This window comes from Felis catus, chromosome C1 (assembly GCF_018350175.1).
Source record: "Felis catus isolate Fca126 chromosome C1, F.catus_Fca126_mat1.0, whole genome shotgun sequence".
NCBI classification, from domain to species: domain Eukaryota; kingdom Metazoa; phylum Chordata; class Mammalia; order Carnivora; family Felidae; genus Felis; species Felis catus.
In genome coordinates this window covers 127,498,033-127,520,682 of record NC_058375.1, presented here as the reverse complement: position 1 = coordinate 127,520,682, position 22,650 = coordinate 127,498,033, and the positions used below count along the sequence as shown (strand labels likewise).

At 39.7% G+C, this 22,650-nt stretch overlaps 1 protein-coding gene across 1 annotated transcript in view; it reads right to left on the bottom strand.

Moving 5' to 3' along the window:
* Positions 1 to 22,650, bottom strand: part of THSD7B (thrombospondin type 1 domain containing 7B) — a 1,583,202-nt gene that overhangs the window by 1,524,869 nt on the left and 35,683 nt on the right. Inside the window, exon 3 of the mRNA XM_045033714.1 lies at positions 19,387 to 19,500. The gene's annotated coding sequence lies outside the window, so the exon portion shown is untranslated. The remainder of the gene's footprint in view (positions 1 to 19,386; positions 19,501 to 22,650) is intronic.

Genomic DNA, 22,650 nt, shown 5'->3' with positions numbered 1-22,650 from the left:
GATCTTGTGGTTTGTGAGTTCTAGCCCCCAATCAGGCTCTGTGCTGACAGCTCAGAGCCTGGAGCCTGCTTTGAATTCTGTGCCTCCCCCTCTCTTTGCTTCTCCCCCACTCATGCTCACTCACTCTCTCTCTCTCTTACTCTCAAAAATAAATAAACATTAAAAAAAAATAAAACAACCTTAAAATGGCTAAACATCTGTTTTCAGCCCGGGTCATGATCTCATGGTTTGTGGGTTCGGCCCTATCACCAGCTCTGTGCTGACAGCTCAGAGCCTGGAGACTGCTTCAGATTCTGTGTCTCCCTCTCTCTCTTCCCCGCCCCTGCTCACACACTGTCTGTCTCAAAAACAAATAAACATTAAAAAAAATATTTTTTAAATGACCATGAGGTATCACTTCATACACACTAGGATAACTATAATAATAATAATAAATAGATAAAACACGTATTGACAAAGATGTAGAAAAATTGGAACTTTCATACACTTCTGGTGATAAACATTCTGCAATGTACTCCGGCCCACTATGGCAAAGAATTACTGGTTCAAAATGTCAATAGTTCTGAGGTGAGCCCTATGATTATACCAACTTATCACTCTGAGAGAATTTTCATGCTGTAGCACAGGGGCTGACCTCAGGCTGAGTCTAGTGAGTCTCCAATCCCTACTGAGTTAAGGAGATGGAGCTGAAACTCTAGGGAGATAAAGATAGCTAGATTGCATAATACAGAATACAGAAAAGGAAAGAATTGCACAGAGAGAGAATTCGAGAGATGTGCAGCAGGTCCCCATTGAGAATTCAGCTGAGTACTAATAACAATACACATGTGGGAAGCTCCCCAAAGCTCCAGCCAGGGGAAAGAGCTACCTGACAGGATAAGAGGGAACAATGTCTAGTATTTACATAGGGTAGAGAAGAGGGTCTGTTACCACCAGCCAGATTGGAAAACCTCATGATTCACATTATTCCCACCCAACAAGGTAAAATTCACAATGTCTGGCATCCAGTCAAAAATTACCACACATATAAAGAAGCAGGAAAATACAATCCATAATGAGAAGGGGAAAAAAATCAGTCAATTGAAAAACAGATGTTAGAATTAGCAGACAATGATATTAAAACAAATATTCGATATTGCAAAAAGTTAAGTAGAGTCATGAGATATACGTTAAAAAAATAAAACTTCCGGAGATGAAAACTACAATGTTTTAAAATGAAAATATAATGGATGGTATTAACAGCTGAGGAGACATAGGAGAAGAAAAGATTAGCTGGGGCGCCTGGGTGGCTCAGTTAGTTAAGCAGCCAACTTCAGCTTGGGTCATGATTGTGCTATCCGTGAGTTTGAGGCCCACGTCGGGCTCTGTGCTGACAGCTCAGAGACTGGAGCCTGCTTGGGATTCTATGTCTCCCCCTCTCTCTGCCCCTCCCCACTCATGCTCTTTCTCTCAAAAATAAATAAACATTAAAAAAAATTTAAAGAAGAAAAGATTAGTCAACTTGGGGTGCCTGGAGGACTCAGTCAGTTGAGTGACCAACTCCTGATTTTGGTTCAGGTCATGATCTCAGATTGTGGGATTAAGCCCCATGTCTGGCTCTGTGCTAAGCATGGAGCCTGCTTAGGATTCTCTCTCTCTCCCTCCACCCTTCTCCCCCAATTCTTGCTCTCTCTCTCTCTCTCTTTTTTGAAAAAAAAAATAGTCAACTTAAAGACAGCAATAGAAAGTATACAAAATAAAATGCAAAGTGAGAAAGAATCTTAAAAGAAAAAAAAGGGAAAGAAAACCAGTGAGCTCTGGGACAACTTCAAGGAGCATAATATAAAAGTAATTGGAGTCCTTGAAATGGTTTACAGGGATAGACAAAATATTTGAAGAACTTACAGACAACATTTTCCCGAATTTGATGAAAAACTATAAAACCACAGATCCAAGACACAACAAACTTCAAGCACAAGAAAGAAGAGAACTATACCAAAACACATGATAATCAAATTGCTCGAATCCAGTGAGGAAGAGACAAATCCTTAAAAAAAAAAAAATCAGACCAAAGAAGGCACATTACAGACAGAGGAACAAAGATAACGATGACAGCCAATTTTTCATTAAGAAACAGTGTAAGTGAGAAGACAGTGGAGCAACATCTTTAATGCACTGAAAGAAAAACTGTCAACCTAGCATTCTATACCCAAAGAAAATATCATTCTAAACAAAGGCAAAATAAATTTTTTTCCAAACATAAAAACACTGAAAAAAGTTCGTTACCAATTACCCATGAAGTGTTATAGTGTTATCTGAAAGTAAACTTAGATTAGTTTTAAATGTATAGTGTGGGGCGCCTGGGTGGCGCAGTCGGTTAAGCGTCTGACTTCAGCCAGGTCACAATCTTGCGGTCCGTGAGTTCGAGCCCCGCGTCAGGCTCTGGGCTGATGGCTCGGAGCCTGGAGCCTGTTTCCGATTCTGTGTCTCCCTCTCTCTCTGCCCCTCCCCCGTTCATGCTCTGTCTCTCTCTGTCTCTCTCTGTCCCAAAAATAAATAAACGTTGAAAAAAAAATTTTTTTAAATGTATAGTGCATGGATAGAAAAGGATATACCATGGGATGGGATGGGATGGAAAAAGATACCATGCTAAAAATAAATAAATAAATATATATATATATACATATGTATATATATGTATATGCCATGCTAATGGTATATCCACAAGAAACATGGAGTAGCTATGTTAATTTCAGACAAAGTCGACTTCAGAACAAGGAAGATTTTCAGGAATTTTCAGGAATAATGATAAATGGGTCAATTCTCCAAAAAGATATAATAATCCTTAACATGGATACACCTAACAACAAAGCATCTTATACATAAGGCAAAAACTGGTAGAACTGCAAGAAGAAATAGACAAATATTATAGCTATAGACTTCAGCATCCATCTTTTAGTAACTGATAGATTCAACAAGCAGAAAAATCTGTAAGAATACAGTTGGATTAAACAATACCATCATTGACTGGATCTAATTAACATTTACAGAATATTACAACCAACAATAGCAGAATATACATTCTTCTCAATTTATATGTAATATTCACCAAGATAGACCATATTATGGGCCATAAAACACACCTTAACAAAAATTTTTAAATAGAAAACATATAAAGTATGTTCTCAGACCACAATGAAATTAAACAAGAAATCCTAAAATCCTGAAAAATCCTAAATATTTGCAGACTAAACAAGAAATTTCTGAAAAGACTAATCATGCCATATGTTTGTGATGTGCAGAACTGGAACATACAATGCTGATGGGAATGTAAAATAACACAACTATCTTTGAAAATAGTTTTTTTCTTAAAAAATTAGACATAGACCTACCCCATAATCCAGCCATTCTACTCCTACATATTTACCCAAGAGAAATGAAAGAATATACTTATATAAAGACTGATACATGAATATTCATAGCAGCTTTAGTTATAATTGTCCAAAGCTGGAAATGAGTCAAATATCCTTCAACAGGTGTATGGATCAACAATTGCAGTATATTCATGCAATAGAATATTCCTCAGCAATAAAGAGGAATGAACTGTTGATGAATGCTACAATCTGGGAGAATCTCAAAATAACCTCTGGGTAAAAGAAGCCAGACAAGACCACATATTGTATGGTTACTTTATACAACATTCCAGAAAATGCAAATTAATCTATAGTGACAGAAAGCAAAAGAGTAGTTGCCTGGGGGTATTGGAAGGAATAGGTTGGGGAGAGGCAATCACATCAGGAAACTTTGGGGAGTAATGAATACAGAATATGTTCGTTATCTTGATTTGTGGCAGTGGTTACATGGGTGTACACATATGTCAAAATTTATTAAATTGTATACTTATATATGGGCAATTTACTGTATACCAATTACACCTCAAGAAAGCTATTTTTAGGGGCACCTGGGTGGCTCAGTCAGTTGAGTGTCTGACTTCAGTTCAGGTCATGATCTCACAGTTTGTGAGTTTGAGCCCCGCATCGGGCCCTGTGCTGACAGCTCAGAGCCTGGAGCCTACTTCACATTCTGTGTCTACCTCTCTCTCTCTGCCCCTCCCCCATTAGCACTCTGTCTCTCTCTCTCAAAAATAAATAAACATTAAAAAAATTATAAAAAAAAAGAAAGCTATTTTTAAAATGTATATAATGTGAGGCACCTGCGTGGCTCAATCAGTTAAGCATCTGACTTTGGCTCAGGTCATGATCTCACAGTTCGTGGGTTTGAGCCCTGCTCTGTGCTGACAGCTCAGAGCCTGGAGCTTGCTTCACATTCTGTGTCTCCCTCTCTCTCTCTGCCCCTACCCCACTCACGCTCTGTCTCCCTCTCTCTCAAAAATAACATAAAAACATTTAAAAAATTTTTAATGTGTATAATGCAAAAATTCAGAAAAAAGTTGATTTATATAATGAATATTTCTTTTGCCCTGAACCAGTTAAGGCCCTTTCCAATCTAAGTGTCTTTTGCTGGTTAGTTCAGTTAGCTATCACAGACCACTGAAATTCTAAAAGCAGGAGTGATAAACTAACTTCATGCAGCTCATATCATTTTGTTTCATTCTATGAATTGTTCTTTCGGTAAATATGTGCTTGGTTGTGAAGGTAGCAAAGTAAGAGAATATGGAGAGAAAAAAAACCTCAAAATAAATGACAGTAGGTCAGAAACATTATCTTCTTATACAAAAGACATCACACTATATTTCTACAAGAAAGTATTTTATATCTACACTTTAACTGAGAAGCTCCTTGCAAATGTCTGCTCTTAAAGACAGAAATCACATTATTTATGAGTGCTTCATAGAGCATCTGGGACTTAAACATACTATTTAATGAAAATTTAGAATGCTCCAACCAAATCTTAATTTTGTTCCAAATTTCTGTTTGGTTATTTTGCAGTTGCTTAAAACAACTGTGGCCTTCTAGGACTCTTAAAAAAAGCAAATGAGCAAATATTACTCATTCTCTTAGACACAATCTGAATATCATGAGGTTCACTTTGTGTTACTATATTTTAGATTCTAGGAATGTGGACCTTTATTTGTTTTCATGGCAGATTTAAGTACCCTTGCAGACTTTCCCTAGAGATTTGTTGATGACCTCTTTAGTTATGTGATTCTCAACCAACAGGCAGTTTATGCAATATTTAACTTGCTAGATATCATCAAGGCAATCATACCTTACATTGATTGCATTACATACATACAAGCCTATTCTACTGTACTGAGAAGGAAGAGAGGAAGATCAATATAATTTATAATTTTATAAATAGTAGATTAGGTGAAGATATTAAGTAAAGTAATGCTTCTAAACATTTCTAGTTTTACAGATAAGACAAATAGCTTTTCTCCAATGAACAAGCTTCTTCATTTCTCTCTTCCATAAGTTGGCTTTTCTTTCTTGGCACCTTTGATACAAGTGTCCATTGAGAGGTACAATTAGAGCATTGAAGACTCTGTCTAGGACTTTAAATACTTTTCACTCTGAACATGGATTTAATATATTGTCAGAACCTTTCATATGGACCTTAGCAGAGTGCACTCGGCATCATTATTTTTTATTTTCAGTGTATAGATTTTTTTTCCCCAACAAAATTTGTGAGTTAACTGAAGACAGAGACTGTATCTGCCTCTTTGAGTCTTGATATTAAACATATCTAACTTTGGGGCGCCTGGGTGGCTCAGTCGGTTAGGCGTCCGACTTCAGCTCAGGTCACGATCTCGCGGTCCGCGAGTTCGAGCCCCGCGTCAGGCTCTGGGCTGATGGCTCAGAGCCTGGAGCCTGCTTCCAATTCTGTGTCTCCCTCTCTCTCTGCCCCTCCCCCATTCATGCTGTGTCTCTCTCTGTCTCAGGAATAAATAAACGTTAAAAAAATAAAAAATAGGGGCGCCTGGGTGGCGCAGTCGGTTAAGCCTCGGACTTCAGCCAGGTCACGATCTCGCGGTCCGGGAGTTCGAGCCCCGCGTCGGGCTCTGGGCTGATGGCTCAGAGCCTGGAGCCTGTTTCTGATTCTGTGTCTCCCTCTCTCTCTGCCCCTCCCCCGTTCATGCTCTGTCTCTCTCTGTCCCAAAAATAAATAAACGTTGAAAAAAAAAATAATAAAAAATAAAAATAAATAAATAAATAAACAGATCTAACTTTGGGGGCACCTAGGTGGCTCAGTCAGTTGAGCATCTGACTCTTGGTTTCAGCTCAGGTCATTATCTCATAGCTCATGGGTTTGAGCTCAGCGTCGGGCTCTGAGCCTGGAGCCTGTTTCAGATTCTGTGTATGTCCCTCCTCTGCTCACACTCTCTGTCTCGCTCTCATAACAAATAAACATTTTTTAAATATCTAACTTTTAATACTGTTACTTTTTCTTCTTCAGAAGCTAAATATAAAAAGGGCAGTAGGATTTGAGCAGATTACATCACCTTCCATCAACATGTAGGAAACACTACCCTTTAAGCTTAGTACTATGGTAGACCTGCAGGAAGTACAAGGATATGTCAAGTAGGCACAGAAGTCAAAAGAGATCAGACTGAAGAGAACCCCCTCTGCAAGACCAAGAGAAGCATTAAAGGTCTTTAAGTAGGAGGAGGACACAATGAAAGACAGTTTTAAGAGGATTGGTCTGATGGAATTATACAGGATGGATAAATTCAGGGCAAACTAGAGACAAAAAGACTAAATAGAATAGTTAAGGATTAAAGTTGTTCAGCTGTGGACTTAAGGCAGAAAGGAATGGCTATGTAGCTCAGGGGAAAAGACAGACAACAATGAGTGGAAGGCTTGATAATGGCCACATCTATTAGATGAGTCCTAAATATTTTTCCCTATCATTTTTATCCTTTACTTATATATCTCCCTTCTTCCAAAATAAAATTTCAGGGAGTTTACAAAACTTCTCACAAGATAACATAAAATTTAAAATAAGTTGGTCACTAAATTAGAACAAAGGAATAATTATGGCTAGAAAATAAGATAAAACCAAGAGTAAGGTTGTTATACAAAATGCATGTTGTGAGAAGTACACAATCTGACTCTTGAAATCATTGTGTAAATAAGATAAACACAAACTAACTTCTCAGGATAAGCCCAATAGTTTCTGATACCAAGAACAGACAGAAATTTCTAAGGTCTGCACACAGAATATTGTGCTCTTTGGTGAACAATAACTGTCCTCAATAATATTCTTAGAGTAAATACATCCTGTAATGTAGGCAGTTGGTATAATACCAAGGGTGAGGGGGAGTGAAAATCAGTGAGCATACTAGAAATGAGGGGCTCCAGAGCAACACGATCTAGTTTTAGCTGGCCTGGCTTAATTTGGAATGGATTTTTTTTTTTTAATATCTAGATGTCATGTTCCTCAAGATGTGATCTATAAATCATCAATACAAACTAGGATACTTGATTTTTAAATGTAGATTCCTAGAACTCCCCTAAAATGTAATGAATCCAAATCTTTAAGTAAAGGGCTTCAGAAACTTAGGTTTCTTCTTTAAAAGTTTCCCAAGTAATTCTGATGCACACTGATGTTTGAGAAACTTTGACTAGAGTCAAGCTTTTCAGTCTATGGGTAGACTCATTACGGGGTGTGAAATGAATTCAGTGAGGCATGATGAGCATTTTAAGAAATGAAATACAAAACAGAATAGAATAAAATAGAATATATCTAGAACAGGCTAGAATTTATATCATCCAAGCTGCAAGATACAGAATTATTCTTTATTTATTTTTTTATTTTTTCTAATGTTTATTCATTTATTTTTGAGAGAGAGAGTCCACATGCACAAGTTGGGGAGCGGCAGAGAGAGAATCCCAAGCAGGCTCCATGCTGCCAGCACGGGGCCCAACGTGGGGCTCAAACCCACCAAAAATGAGACCATGACCTGAGCTGAAATCAAGAGTCTGATGCTTAACCGACTGAGCCACCCAGGCACCCCTAGAGTATTCTTTCATTGTGAATACACACATATTATTATTATATGAAATACATATAATTTAACATAATAAATAAAACATGTTTTTTGTGTGTGCACATATATATAAAGCACAGTATGATATATATATGACCTCATGACACATATAAATATATATCTTATCGTCACTATGTATTTTTCCCATGAAAACCACTAGCTACAGGAATTCTTCAAACAACCTTCCCTTTAGATTAGTTTCTGCAGTCAGTTCTCCTTAAGCTCTGAGCAGCAATGGTCTAAACTCATACCCATAAGAATAGCAAAGTAGGTGTCAGGTATCCTAAACTGTCAGCCTTGCTGGGGCATAAGTGAGTAATATCAGTGAGAAGGTGAGAAGTTAGACAAGAACTGGAAACTAAACAGAATGCCAGAGATCTCAATGAACTCCATGAAAATGGACCCAAGAGTCCCCTCAAGACAATTCCACACACAGGTGGAATGATCAGGTCTGGGTTTATCTCTATATCTGAACAGTTCTTCTGCCTGACCACTTTCTCTTTCTCGTCCTAAGTACAACCTTCCCTCCTACTCAGGAAAGATCTGATCTTTGTGAATCCATCTATCCCTGCCTTCTCCATTAAGAAGTACCCATATTTCGGGGCGCCTGGGTGGCTTGGTCGGTTAAGCGTCCGACTTCGGCTCAGGTCATGATCTCACGGTCAGTGAGTTCGAGCCCTGCGTCGAGCTGACCGCTCAGAGCCTGGAGCCTGTTTCAGATTCTGTGTCTCCCTCTCTCTCTGCCCCTCCTCTGTTCATGCTCTCTCTCTGTCTCAAAAATAAATAAACGTTAAAAAAAAAAAAGTACCCATATTTCAAGGCCAAACTCAAGTTCCATCTTCTTGGTAAAAACTACCCAGACCATAGTCAAGGTTCCTTTCTCTGAATTTCTACATTTATTTATTATCACAACTCATCTTTCATGACTTCATGTGTTCACTCAAATATTTGTTAAGCACCTATTATGTGTCAAGTTCTATAATGGTAGAAAATTGCTAAGGCTTTGAGTTCCCCACAGCACCCAGTCAAATGACTTGCATGGAATATGTACTCAACATACATTCTGACTAATTGGCTATTGATATGCATTTTTGCCTCCTACTTAATGTTTTTTTTTTCTCTTTCTTTTTTCCACTGCGTAATAATAGATGCATAGAAAGAACATGAAAGTTTGGAGCAAATTGAGTGGCAGGTAGCTGTGCTTATTTCCTCATACCTTTATATTACAAGGCTGCTCTTGTGTAGCTATGATCTCCTCAAATCATATTTAACCAAATTAAAAACATTTACCAAGAATGTATCTGAATACATTCCAAACACCACTTATCCTTAAAAAGCAAGTCAATTGAATTCATAATGAACTCTTTCATTTGTTTCAGTTTGATCCACCTGAGATGCTTAAATGAATACATAATATACTCACATCTCTCTAGGAATATCCTAAACCAAAAGCTAAGAATGACTTACTTCTTTCTTTGTTAAGCAAGCTGTAGGAGTGAAAATATTGCCTTTATGCATTTTAAGCAATCAAAATATCTTCATGGGATGAAAAAAATTTTACTGAATTTCTGTGGTTTAATATAATGTGAATTTCTGTGGTAAAATAGCTAGAAAGATCCATTAACCCTCTCAAAATAAAGCTTTTGAAATACACAATAATACATATGAATTGCAGAAATTTTGATAACACAGATAAGCACAAGTAAAAAAATTCTTTAACAAATCACCTGTAACCCTACCATCTACCAACCCACCTGTAATATATTCCTTTAGGGGCACCTGGCTGGCTCAGTCAGTACAGCATGCAACTCTTGATCTTGGGGTTATAAGTTCAAGCCCCACGTTGGGTGTAGAGATTACTTAAAAATAAAATGTTAAAAAAAATTAATATATCCTTCTAGGTCTGACTTATAAAGTCTTTAATTTATTAATCATTTATGTGAAATCTTTAGATTTACTAGTCCTATGGATAGTTATCTTTGTCATCCAGCCTTAGACATAGTGGTGAAAGAAAAGTATGCATCTTTCTTAATGCAGCTATTAAAATGAGGAAGAAACTGTTAATAAAAGGTAACTTTATCACCAGGACAAGATATGCTGTTATTGCCTTAATAACCAAATTACTCTGTGATGTTATTTTCACTCAAGAATGTTATATGCTTAATAAGAAGTGCCAGGATGGGATGTGCTCGGCATTTTCACACTCATTTACTGCAATACCTCAGAGAATTATAGAATGTTCGATTGAAATGTAATTTTCCAGCTAAGTAACAGCTCTGCAAAGAGTTAGGGAAACTCAAATCCTAGATTTTGTCCTAGAGATTTTAAAGTTTAATGTTATTATGACTATCTCACATGCCAAGGTAAACCCAACAGCGCTCAGTTACACCCACGAGAATAAAGTGAAACTACAATCACTCACTTTCGGCCGACTTACAACAAAAAACCCACAGACTTAAACTGCTACTTTAAAAGAGACATAACTAATGTCAGTATTGGAAAGATGAAAGCAATTTGATCCCTGCATATTAATGTCAATATGTCAGTGCATATCCTACTGTGATGACAATATAAATATGGGAGGTCAGGATATCTAGGCATGGCATTAAGATCTAGACCAAATTAAATTTGATTAAAGACCAAAGATACGGTAACTACTAATCTTAACCACATTCTGTTAAGTTGAATTATGATGGTACCCATAATTTATATCCAGGTTCTCCAAGACATCCTGGCTAGTACTCTGGAATTTTTACCTAACAGTTCAAGGATTGAGATATTTTAAGATTCTAATCCTATAATAGTATATTTGCAGATAATTATATGCTGTGGGATGTATAATATGATTCCCTGATCTTTTGATAACACTGGAACTTGTTGAATGAGAGCCTGAGTGAAAGCAGTAATTCAAAATTTCCTTCCTTTGTGATTTTTTGGTCTAAATCTCAGCACTACTTTTTCATTGTTTAGGTCTTATTGTATTAAAAGGCAGGGCAAGCCTGATAAGAGCAAAGAAAAGGCTTAACACAGTTTGGAGAAGGCAGCATGGACTTCCTCTAGAATCAGCTCAGGGACCCACCCTAGGGGCCTGGAACCATGGGAATTTCCTACTGAAGGATGTACCAGTCTATAGCTTAATTTTTACCATAAGATTAATGGGATCTGGGGTATGGAACATTCTCCGACTATGGGTGAAATCAAATACCACAAGTTAGAAATTCAGGTGAATTTCTCTTTTTTATGGATACTAGTACACTGTCAAGGAGACCCACAGGCTACATGAAGGGAGAAAAAAAAAATGTTTCTCCTGCAACTCCCATGAACTGTGAAGAATTGAAATTATATGCTTGAAGACACAAGCAATGGCATAAAGCCTCAGAAGAAAAAAAACTTTAAAGCTACTTTTGAAAACCGATGAATATCACATATTATGCTCACAGGATACCCTATCCAAAAGGATTTACTTCTTTCAACCGTCCTGCAACTCACAGCTGTGACTGTCACATTCTTGAGGTGAAGCTATGCTCCATGTCCACTTAAGCCTGATCTGCCCATGAAAGCCGCCAACCACAAATATGCAGCCACTGGAGCATCCTGCCTTTCCATCACAACCATAAACACTTTGGATACTGCTTGATTTATTAAAATGCTAAGTGATTCTACTAGAGCAGTGATTCTCAACAGGGGCTGGTTTTACCTCCCAGGGGATATTCAGCAATGTCTGGAAACATTTGTGATGGTCACCGCTGGGGGGGATGAAGGAGGGTGTTGCTACCGGCATCCGGTGCGTAGAGGCCAAAGATGCTGCTAAACATCCTACAAGGCCTAGAAAAGCCCTCTAGAGCAAAACATTGTCTTGCCCAAAATGTCAATAGTACCTAGGTTCAGATTCTCTGAACTAGAGTTTTGTTTGTTTTTTCACAAGTGCTCTGTGCAACTGGGTGCAGATGTGGCTGTATAAGGATGAGATAGAAATGTATTTTCTTTTGCTCCTTAAGTTCCACCACCCCCTCCACCTCAATACCCTCTTCTCTAACTTAGTATAACTGGGCACCGTTCGCTTTCACCTAAATCTATGGCCTCTTACCACAAGACACAAAGGGTTACTTTTAGCACAAAACAAATGTTTCTCTCTTCCAGGAGCCAAATGGTCAGTGCTAACTTTTCAAGTGCCTTCAACTATTTTGATGAATTGAGGTTCTCTAGCTGGTGAAGAAAAACAGCATAGATAATGGTCTCTGCAGCTGTTGAGAGGTTTGTGTGTTGTGTATTTTTCTGTCTAGATTAGCTGCCCTGGCTACATTAATTCACGCACTTGACCAAGCAAAATGCCTCATTCTTAAAATAGGACAGTCAAAGAAACCAGATCAACCTGGAAGGAAACATAAAACCGTGGGAAAGAAGATAAGGCTGACTACCCAATCATCTCATTTTCAGAGGAATCAAAGTCTTGCAATGCCAAGGCCACCTGCTAAAGTCCAGGAAAAGAAACAATGGAAGAGGATAGAAATACTGATGAGGATGCAATGACAGACCAAACTAGAAATGAAGGTTGGGGAGCCAGGGGAGACCACATTCTTTTCCCATAACTCCCTCATAATCATCCCCCCCAAAGAGAAGCATTGCCTGACTTCTTTTAACAGCACCAAAGGATAACACACATCCTCCCTCAGTTACACGTCACAGAGCTGACAGCCCAACTCTAATCAAAAGGAAGATAGCTCTATTTCCAGGAATGTTCAAGTCTGGAAGCAGAGTAGCATAAATGACCTAATACGCCCTTATCTGCTATCACCCTTTGACACTGAGCACATGAGCACTCTAGGTACCTGTATTACAGAGAATATACTATGAGGAAAAAATCCAAGCCTTTACCAAAAACTATATACTCATATTTGGGGAGTGGACTTGAACTTATAATTAGGCAGAGTGACATAAAGGAGGATCCCTTGCTCAAAATGAATTTTCCACTGTCTATCAAAAGTCCACCATTAGACATTCATTCCTCTTTGCTGCTTATAGTCCAGCTACATAAGAAGGTGTGGTTTTCTCCCACTTCAGGATTTCACTTCCTGCATTCATTCCCTTTATCATGCTATCTGTCACCCTCATCCCTGCTCTTGTCTTCTCTTTAAGATTAGGCTCAGATGTCATTTTTAGGGAACTTCCCTTTTGACTTCACCCTCACCCCTTTTCTATGCTTCTGTAATAGCCAGTTCATAGCAGCAGCAGCAGCATACTTAAGGAATTTTCACATCTATTCACATTTTCAGTGGATGTCAAATGTTTAGGGATGTCAAACAGTCACTTGAAGAATTTGCTAAAAATATAGATTCCCATTGCTTTGTACAGAGAATTAAAGTCAGAGTGTGGAACAGGCTCAGGAGATTGCATTTGTAAGTAAAACCCTCCCTAGGGATTCTGATGCTGGTCTCCACCAACAATACTGGAAAACTCGGCCTTATCTGCACCCAGAACCCCTTGACACTCAAGGCTAGAAGCCATCTCTAATTCATCTTTATACCTCCCACCCCAATCCAGGACCAATCCATAGCATAGGGAAAGTTCACGTTTGAAAAAAGTTGTCCTGAAATATCTCTGGTTGAAAAAACAAACATCAAATAGTCTTAGTGTGGAGCAATTGAGAGTGTGAGACCAGAGGACAGGAGCGATAGAAAATCCCTGACACCAAATTTCCAGGTGCTTCACATTTTACCAAGAAACATTATGCAAGTCCCTCCCTCACTCCCAGTATCAACTCTCATTACCAAGCCCACCATGCCTGGCGTTACAATAGTCTACTACTTGTGGACTTTTATATCGTCTTTATACTACATCCCACACCCTTCTAGAATTGCAGTCAGAAAGAAGGTGTGCTTTCTGTTAAATGCCCTCCTGTACTTCCTCACCATTCTTAATCAGTAGGGTTCAGCCTGAGATAGGATGTTACAGAATTCAATCTGAAAGAAGGCAAAAAGAGGGTCTCATAATATCATACCATTTTCAAGCAAATATGGAGAAGAGTCTGTATTTGTACAACTAATAATATCAGGAAAGGGATACAGATCCTGGTTTGTAAGGAAAAGTCTTGTATGTGCTTTATTTGGTATAGATGTTAACCAGATTGGGAAAAAAAAAAAAAAAAGGAGTATGTGTGCACATATGTGGGTGTGTGGTTAAAAATGAGCTTGCTGAGAATTTTCTAGTTTCCTATTAGAGCAAAATGGATTTTATTCCTTGTTCTGGTGTCCATCATCCTGGTTCAGTGGGAGCTGAAAATATTCTTCATCCAACCCTCAGGGTCAAAGAGTTCTGTATTATTGGAATGTTATTTTGTTTTCAGGCTGTTTGATGTTAATGGCTTGATTACCCATATAGTGATGTAACAAGGAGTTACATTTTTGGGAGGTCTCAGTAACATATGTCAATAAATACTAAGGAAAATCATTCCTTTATGTCTCTAGCGCACGCATGTGCATGCACACACACGTGCACACACACACACACACACACACACACACATACACACTACAAACTCTAATTTACCCCTCTCCTCACCACAAACCCCTTTCCAAATATTCTATCCAAAAAACTTTCCATTTAAATATTTTTAATAGACATTTTATTTTGGAATAATCTTAGATTTACAGATAAGTTGCAAAGAAAGCACAGAGAGCTCTCATACACCCTTCATCAATTTCTCCTAATGTTAACATCCTACATAGCCTTGTTCCATTTGTCTAAACCAGAGGATGACAAATGGCAGCAGCTTACTGGCCAAATCCTGCCTGTTGCCTGTTTTTGTAGGGCCTGCAAGCAAATAAGAGTTTTCGTGTGATTTTTAAAAATTTTTTTTATTTATTTTTGAGACAGCGCAAGCAGGGGAGGGGCACAGAGAGAGGGACAGAGAAGATCTGAAGTGGGCTCTGCACTGACAGCAGCAAGCCGGTTGTGGGGTTGGAACTCACTAACTGGGAGATCATGATTTGAGCCAAAGTGTGATGCTCAACTGACTGAACCACCCAGGCTCCTGAGTTTTTACATTTTTAAATAGTTGAAAAAATCTAAAGAAGAATATTTCATGACATGTGTAAAGAATATGAAATTAAACATTCAGTGTCCATAAATAAAATTTTATTGGAACACAGCCCATTCCTTTACATATTGTCTGTCGAGGCTTGGCCAGTATTACAGCACAGTTAAGTAGCTGCAGCAAAGACCATAGAGCCACAAAGCTTGAAGTCTTTACTTTCTGGTCTTTTACAGAAAAAGTTTGCAGACTACTTGTCTAAGCCAAGAAATTAGCATTGTAATATTACTATTAACTACACACTTTATATTACTAGTTTTTCCACTAATGTTTCACGATGCAATCCGGGATACCAAATTGCATTTAGCAAGCACTTTCATATGGTGAACATCAATTCACCCACCAGGTGCATGGTTCTACTTTGGAAAATATTCCTGCCTAACAAATGACTTTCTGCTGGCCACTTGAACAGGGTTTGTTTTTGTTGTCTATGTGTTTTACACAATAGCCAAACAATTTAATACATCTGGGCCAGGAAAGCTGTGAACTTGAAGATGGAGGAAGAGCTATATTTGTTCAAGCAGTCCACACGCTAGGCCAAAGCAGAGCACCAATTCAGGCCTTCAGAAGAAGAGACTTCCAGTGCTCCCCCTTGTACGGAGGGAGGCCTTCCCCCGGTCCCATGCGATCCCTGCCCCAGCTCCCTGTCCTTTGTTTCCTCCTCTCCCAGCCTGGCCTGTGAACCGCGCGGCTCTCCCTTTCACCAGGCTGCAGTGCCTTTCAATGGGCTCCGCAGGCATGGGCGGGCGGCGTCCGGTTGCCGGGCAACGGCCTGAAAGGCAGCACACGTTGCCGCCAGAGCCGAGACACATCCGCACCAGCCCGTCTGCGCCGCGAGCCTGTGGCCTGATTTCTTCCCCTCCATTGTTGTGGCTCACACAAAAGGCTACAACTCCAGTGTGGTCACGGGTCCTGCATTGAATTACGCGCCAGGCCATTCTCTGGGCCAGAGCCTTTGTGGGCTGGGTTGCTCCCCTCTCGGTGCCAGAACTCCGGGCCTGTCACACGCTAGCTGAAGCCCTTCGCAAGCGTGGGCGAGTTGTGCCCCCCCCCCCCCCTTCATCCCCCTGCCTCATCCACCCACCTACCGCCTTTGTTCCTTTCAGCTGCCGGCCAGGCCGTCGTTTGCCTTTTGGCTGGTATGAGATCACTCAGGCGGCGGTCTTGGGCATTCCTCCCCAATCGCTTCCTTCTCTCTCAAGTTAAGCGCCGAATATAAAATCCCAGGCCTATTCGGTCATCTTTTCTTATCTCTTTCTCAATCATCCCCCGCTCCCCCATCCCTCTCTCTCTCAAGTTTCTAAGGCTGCTGTTGCCATGGAACTCAAACAATTTAAGCGATGAAGGGAGCTTTTCTATGGTGTCTGCCGAACTCCCCAAACTTCAGAGACTGAAGTCAGCGCAGAGTCCTTGGGATTTCCCAGCGCTCCCCCTTCCTCCAGTCTGAAGAGAGTTACATTCAATTCACCACCCTTTATACCCTGACTCACTGTTCAGCAGTGCGTTCGGATTCGGGGAAATTCGGTGGTGAATTGGGAAGAGAAATGTTAAGTCACACTTAAGAGCAATTGCATGTGAAAGCTGGAAGGGGTCTCTCTCCAAAGGAAAAACAAACCAAGATATGAGTGTTTTTCCTGCTACAGTATAACCTGGACAAAGAGCGCTAGCTACATCAGCTCTTTGATAAAAATTCTTACTTGCTCAGGGAGAAGTGCGTTAAGGTAACAGTAAGCTACCTGGCTTTTTTTTATATTGTTATCAGTGTGAAATGCCTGTTCTTCAGCAGGGTTCCCAAGTATGGGCTCCACCCACAGCGCCATCAGCAGGCCAGGGGCAGAGGCACAGGCACTTGTCCCACAAGTCAGCACACTGGTTATGCCCAGGTCTGAATGCGGGTGTAACTTGCACGTGCAGCCTCCTGCCACTCTTTGTGTTTCTCACATTATTCCGGCTCTCTCTCCCCATAACAGGAGGCCATGAGGGGGATCCAAATATACAGTAATAACTTATGTTTATTACAGAACTCATATTACGGGGGTGGAAGGGAGAGAGCAAAAGCCTGTATGCCTTGAATCTATTTTAACTTTTTCAGTTGGCTAATGTCAAACTCCAATTACCTCAAATCAATCAAGCAGGGGATGATGTGCAAATATTTGTCAACTGATGTGGCACAAGCACTGAGCCATCAGAACAGACCGCCTAGCAATGAGCATGCACCCTGCATGGGTACCCTGCATGGGTGTGAACCAGCTGAGCACTACTGCTGACACCCACTGGGCTCACAGCTCTGTGCTAGGCAGCAGAGTGGAGAGCTTAGAGACTTCCAAAATGCAAAGCACTGTCTTTTCCTCAAGGTATTTATTACTTGGTTTTTAATAGAGTGAAGCTAGCATACATCAAATGATACCAAATGACAGATGAGAATAAGATAAAATTATTCATAGCTTGGAATTTTTCTCAATAATAGTAATAGCTAAACTTTCACAACAACTATATGAAAATATTGGTACTATTATTGTCCCCACTTTACATATGTGGAAACAAAGAATCATTAGGGACTTCTTCCAGCTTTTGTATATATAAGACAGGCAGAAAAAGAAGAAGACACTTATTAATTGCCTGCAGTGTTTCAGGGATGGTTACAGGCAAGATAGGTCATGCATACTATCTTGATGACTACACTTTAGAAACATGGATTTCGTAGCTGTATGAGCAGGACAAACAGGAGAAAGAAAATGCTGCAATCAAGGACATTGACTAGGAGAAAGTTTGGAAGGGTCTACACCAAAGACTGTAGAAAGGAAATTGAGGTGATGGTAGTAAACCAGCTTCAGTTAACTGGCAAATTCAGGGACGCAAATACAGGATACATATATTATGAAGGAAAAGAGAATAGGGACGTCAGGAGCATGGGGGATCTCTGGAAGAAGGGGCCCCAAGCTTCAACCACAGGCTAGAGGTGGCAGTTGTGTAACAGGGCCTTCAAGACAAGCAGATGAAGAAAGGAAAAAGTGATGTAAGACACACTTGGGAAAGAACCTCAGCCACTGATTTACGGGGGGGGATATGAGACAAAGGAGTAAAAAGTGATGGAGGTTTCAAATTTGCAGAAGTTGGTTACAATAAATAGCTCTCAAGTGGGCTCCAGGAGTTAACTCAGCAACCCAAAGTGCCTAACTCACCCCAAAGTAGTTTACTGCCAGAAAATCTGAACCAATAAATAAATATTAAATTATTTTACATTATGTAAAACAGTGCTGGGCACATCATAGAGGCTAATTGAATATTCATTGATAGACTGACTGCTTAAATAAATTGAGAACCAAGATATGTGTAACTCTTAAACTTTTCCTCAAATCAATGTGTTTTGAAATTTCTGCACTTCTGACTGTCTGGAGGCACCCACAGCATAGAGGTGCAATAGCAAGGACCAGGAGACTTGAGTTCTGCCTCTAGCTTGGATGTGACACCTTAAAGATCATTTAGATCCTCTGCATTTAGGTGTCTTTGCCTGGAAAATGCTGAGATAGACCAATACTTAGACCAAATAATCTAAAGTACGAAAATCCAAATTTCACAAATATATATCCACCTAAAGAATTTGAGGCAAAATAAATAAAGCATTTTGTACTGAGCAGAACTTGACCATTTTCTCCAAAGACAATAGAAATGCATCTCACTAAAATAGTAAAGGAGATAATCATGGCATTGCTAGACTCTTTTCCTATAAGAATGCTGGCAATTTTCACAAGTTCAAAGGGACTTTCCCATCAGTTTTGATTCTCATGATTTCACACTCATGGAAATTTCCTCAGAGAAGCAGTTTCTTTGGCAACTTCATGCTCACGATCATCTTAGTATCAATAGGAGCTACACAGACATGTCAGCAGGGGAATAGGCCTCTTCTGGGCAGTGGGAAAAAGGAGCTGTCTCCTTTTATTACCAAAAATAAATACAGAAGACACAAAAGATTTTTACTATACTTGTCACATACAGTGAAGTAAGTTGAAGATGAAACTAAAATCTCCACCATAAAACAAAAGGCTTTGTGTGTTTCAAAGGCATTTTATGTTGCATAACATGGAATTAGCTCTAGCTCCAGCCCTTTGAGCTTCATGTATACTGTATATAATAAATACATTGTCTAAAATTAAAGTATATTGAACTCTTAGACTTACCCTCCCGAGAAAAATAGAACACTTTAAAAAAAGTTAAAAGAAAACATTTGGAGAGAGCTTGTCTATAAACAGTGAAGTGCCTTACACAGTAAACAGTTTCAGCAAGTTGCACCAGTGGTCAAACTCACCATGCTTTGTATTTGCTGTATTTCTAAAATCTAGACTTAGCTTTGATTCATTGCTGTATGCTTAGTCCCATGTTCTTTAGAGTATGTTCCATGGATCAGCGGCAACAGCATGACCTGGGAGTAAGGAAGAAGTGCAGAATCGTGAATCCCACTCAGACCTACTGAGCCAGAATCTACATTTTATGCACTCAGGTGTTTTTATGCACATTACTATTGGAGAAGCACTGCTCTAGTCTATAGCTTCCATCCAGTAGACATAATGTTTACAAGTGGTTTGAATATTTTGAAAGGCAGTTTTCTTTCCTGGGTGGGGGGGAAATTATTGGCTGTAGAAATTATTGGCTAACTCTGTCAAAAAAAAAAATAGAACTAGACCCTAACTAGTGACAGAGAATAATAAATTATAGCATACTATCATAAGTATTAGAAAATGCCAGTGGAGAGCAACTATCAATGAGGGTAATTTGGGGGCTCCTCATCCACATTCTCTTGACACAGCCTTCCTGTGACCAAATGCACACTTTTGAAAGATGACTGAGGTTAAGAGTGCAATCTGGCCGCAGAAAGGAGAAAAGCTCACTGACCCATGCTGGCCTCTGACCTTGACCTCATTAGCTAATCAAATGAGCTAACCAGCCATGGACATCAGAGAGCATTATATGTTGATTAAGTCAAAGCATAAGAAAAACCAGCAAAAAATCAGTTATTGAGATGTTTCTACCTTGATTACCCATATTTCTTAACATAATATGGGGAGCACATATACAAATTCTCTTCCATCTTCTAGTATCTTTTCCCCATGGTATTGCTGATCACAGACTTGAGGACAACAAAGGTTCTTCTCTTTCATAGGTCTCTAGTCTTTCCCTTCAAAGCGCTTAAGACAAATTATAATTATAAATTTATTTTTATGTTTATTCCTTTATAATTTCTACCACTAAATTCCAAAGGCAGAGATCTTCTTCCTTTGGTTCACCCAATATTTAGCAGAATCCCTGGCACTTACTAGGAGGTTCAAGAAACATTTGTTGAGTGACTAAGTAAATGAAGAGTGAATGTGGATCATCTCCCTAAAACCAAACCTACTTATACTACCTTGTAACATTCAATACATACTGAATATTCTATTATGCTAAGGGTTAGACATACAAATTTTCCCTGAATGGGAGTGCTTGAGTGGCTCAGTTGGTTAAACATCTGACTCCTGATTTCAGCTCAGGTCATGACCTCAGGGTTCATGAGATCTAGCCCCTTGTCAGGCTCCACGCTGTTAGAGAGCCTGAGTCTGTCTATCTGTTTGTCTGTCTGTCTGTCTCTCTCAAAAATAATAAGTAAACTTCAAAATTTCCCTGACTGCTAGAACCTGATATTCCAGTGGAAAAGACAGATTTATAATAACATTAATGGCTAATATTTCTTTCAGTGTTCCAAGCATGTTACACATATTAACACATTAATCCCAACAAATCAATCTAGGAATCAATCAACAAAATCCATCTAGGAGGTAGATGTTACGATTATCTCCATTCTGCAGATGTGAAAACTGAGGCTCAGAGAGGTTAAGTAACTTGCCCAAATTCATACATCTAATTCAAGGTGCACCTGTAAGTGAACACAGGCAGTCTCGCTCTTAGTCACGTTCTTTTCTTTTCTTTTCTTTTCTTTTTTCTTTTCTTTTCTTTTCTTTTTTAAATGTTTGTTTATTTTTGAGAGAGAGAGAGAGAGAGAGAGAGAGAGAGAGAGAGCAGAGGAGGGGCAGAGAGACAGGGAGACACAGAATCCGAAGCAGGCTCCAGGCTCCGAGCCGAGCCATCAGCAAAGAGCCTGACACAGGGCTCAAACTCACAAACCAGAGATCATGACCTGAGCTGAAGTCAGACACTCAACCAACTGAGCCACCCAGGTGCCCCTGGTCACATCCTTTAAAAAATATATTTATTTATTTTTGAGAAAGAGAGAGAGAGGGCTAGGGGAGAGGGCAAAGACAGGTAATCCCAAGTGGGGCTTGAACCCAGCAACCATGAGATCATGACCTGAGCTGAAACCAAGAATTGGACACTCAACCGACTGAGCCACCCAGGTACCCCTTAGCCAGATTCCTTTTTTTTTTTTTTAATGTTTGTTTGTTTGTTTGTTTGTTTAGAGAGAGAGAGAAGAAGTGCAAGCAGAGGAAAGGGAAGAGAGAGAGAGAGGATCCCAAGCAGGCTCTGCACTGTCAGCACAGAGCCTGACATGAGGCTTGATCTCACAAACCATGAGATCATGACCTGAGCTGAAATCAGGAGTTGGATGCTCAACCGAGTCACCCAGGCACACTATGGCCACATTCTTAATAAGCCATTTGGAAACCTGTCTTTTATTAAGCCATGAGAAGTGATCAGAGAGTAATATACAGAATTTAAGGAAGCAGAGGAAGGCCAGTTAGTTCCAAACCCAGCCTATGCTCTTCAGACAAGCTCTTTTGTGCTTTTCTGGTTTCCTTTGCTGCCTGGTGAAGGATTCCCTGGGAAGGTCTGTGTGGCAAGTGCAGGGTTGTGGCAAGTGCAGGGGTTGGACTCAGCCAAGTCAGGCTCATCTTCCCTCAGCTTGCTCCTTTCTACCTTGGTAGCAGCAGAAATCCCAGTCCAATAAAAACACATATTAACCTACACTGTGAACTTGATGAAGGAATCAAGCCGTGGCTTCAGTGGTGTAATGAATTTAAAGGAAGTTTGAATGGGAGATCAATGACATCCAAATTCAGAACTTACAGCAAAACAGGATAGTCATTCACTCACTCAGGGACAATACATTTAACTGTTTTCCCTCTTGCTCACCTCTCTGTCTTAATTCTCCCTTTCTCTGCACTCTGGGGAGGGACCTATTTTCTCCAGTCTTCACATGCATTAGGGTCTTTCAAGTGGAATCACTTCCTTTAATTCCCGATAGGTTTTGAGTGTGACCTCAGGTTCCTCTTCATGTGTTTCAAGCTGACATACCATCACAACTCACATTTCCCTCCCAGGGCTTCACAAATTACTCTGATGTACAGATTACATAAAAATATAACTCTCAGTTCCTCGAAGTAGTTTAACAGAATTTGAGACTTAGGGGAAATTTTGCACTTTGGCGCAATTTTTAAATAAGTTGATTAGATCAGTTAAGTTCTAAAAGGGAAAATGCCATTTGATTCAAGTCTCCTGTGAGGCAGCTATCTATTAATTAGCTCCTTTGTCACTGACTCAATAAAGCAGGGACCTTTCTCTAAGGGATAAGTCATAAAAA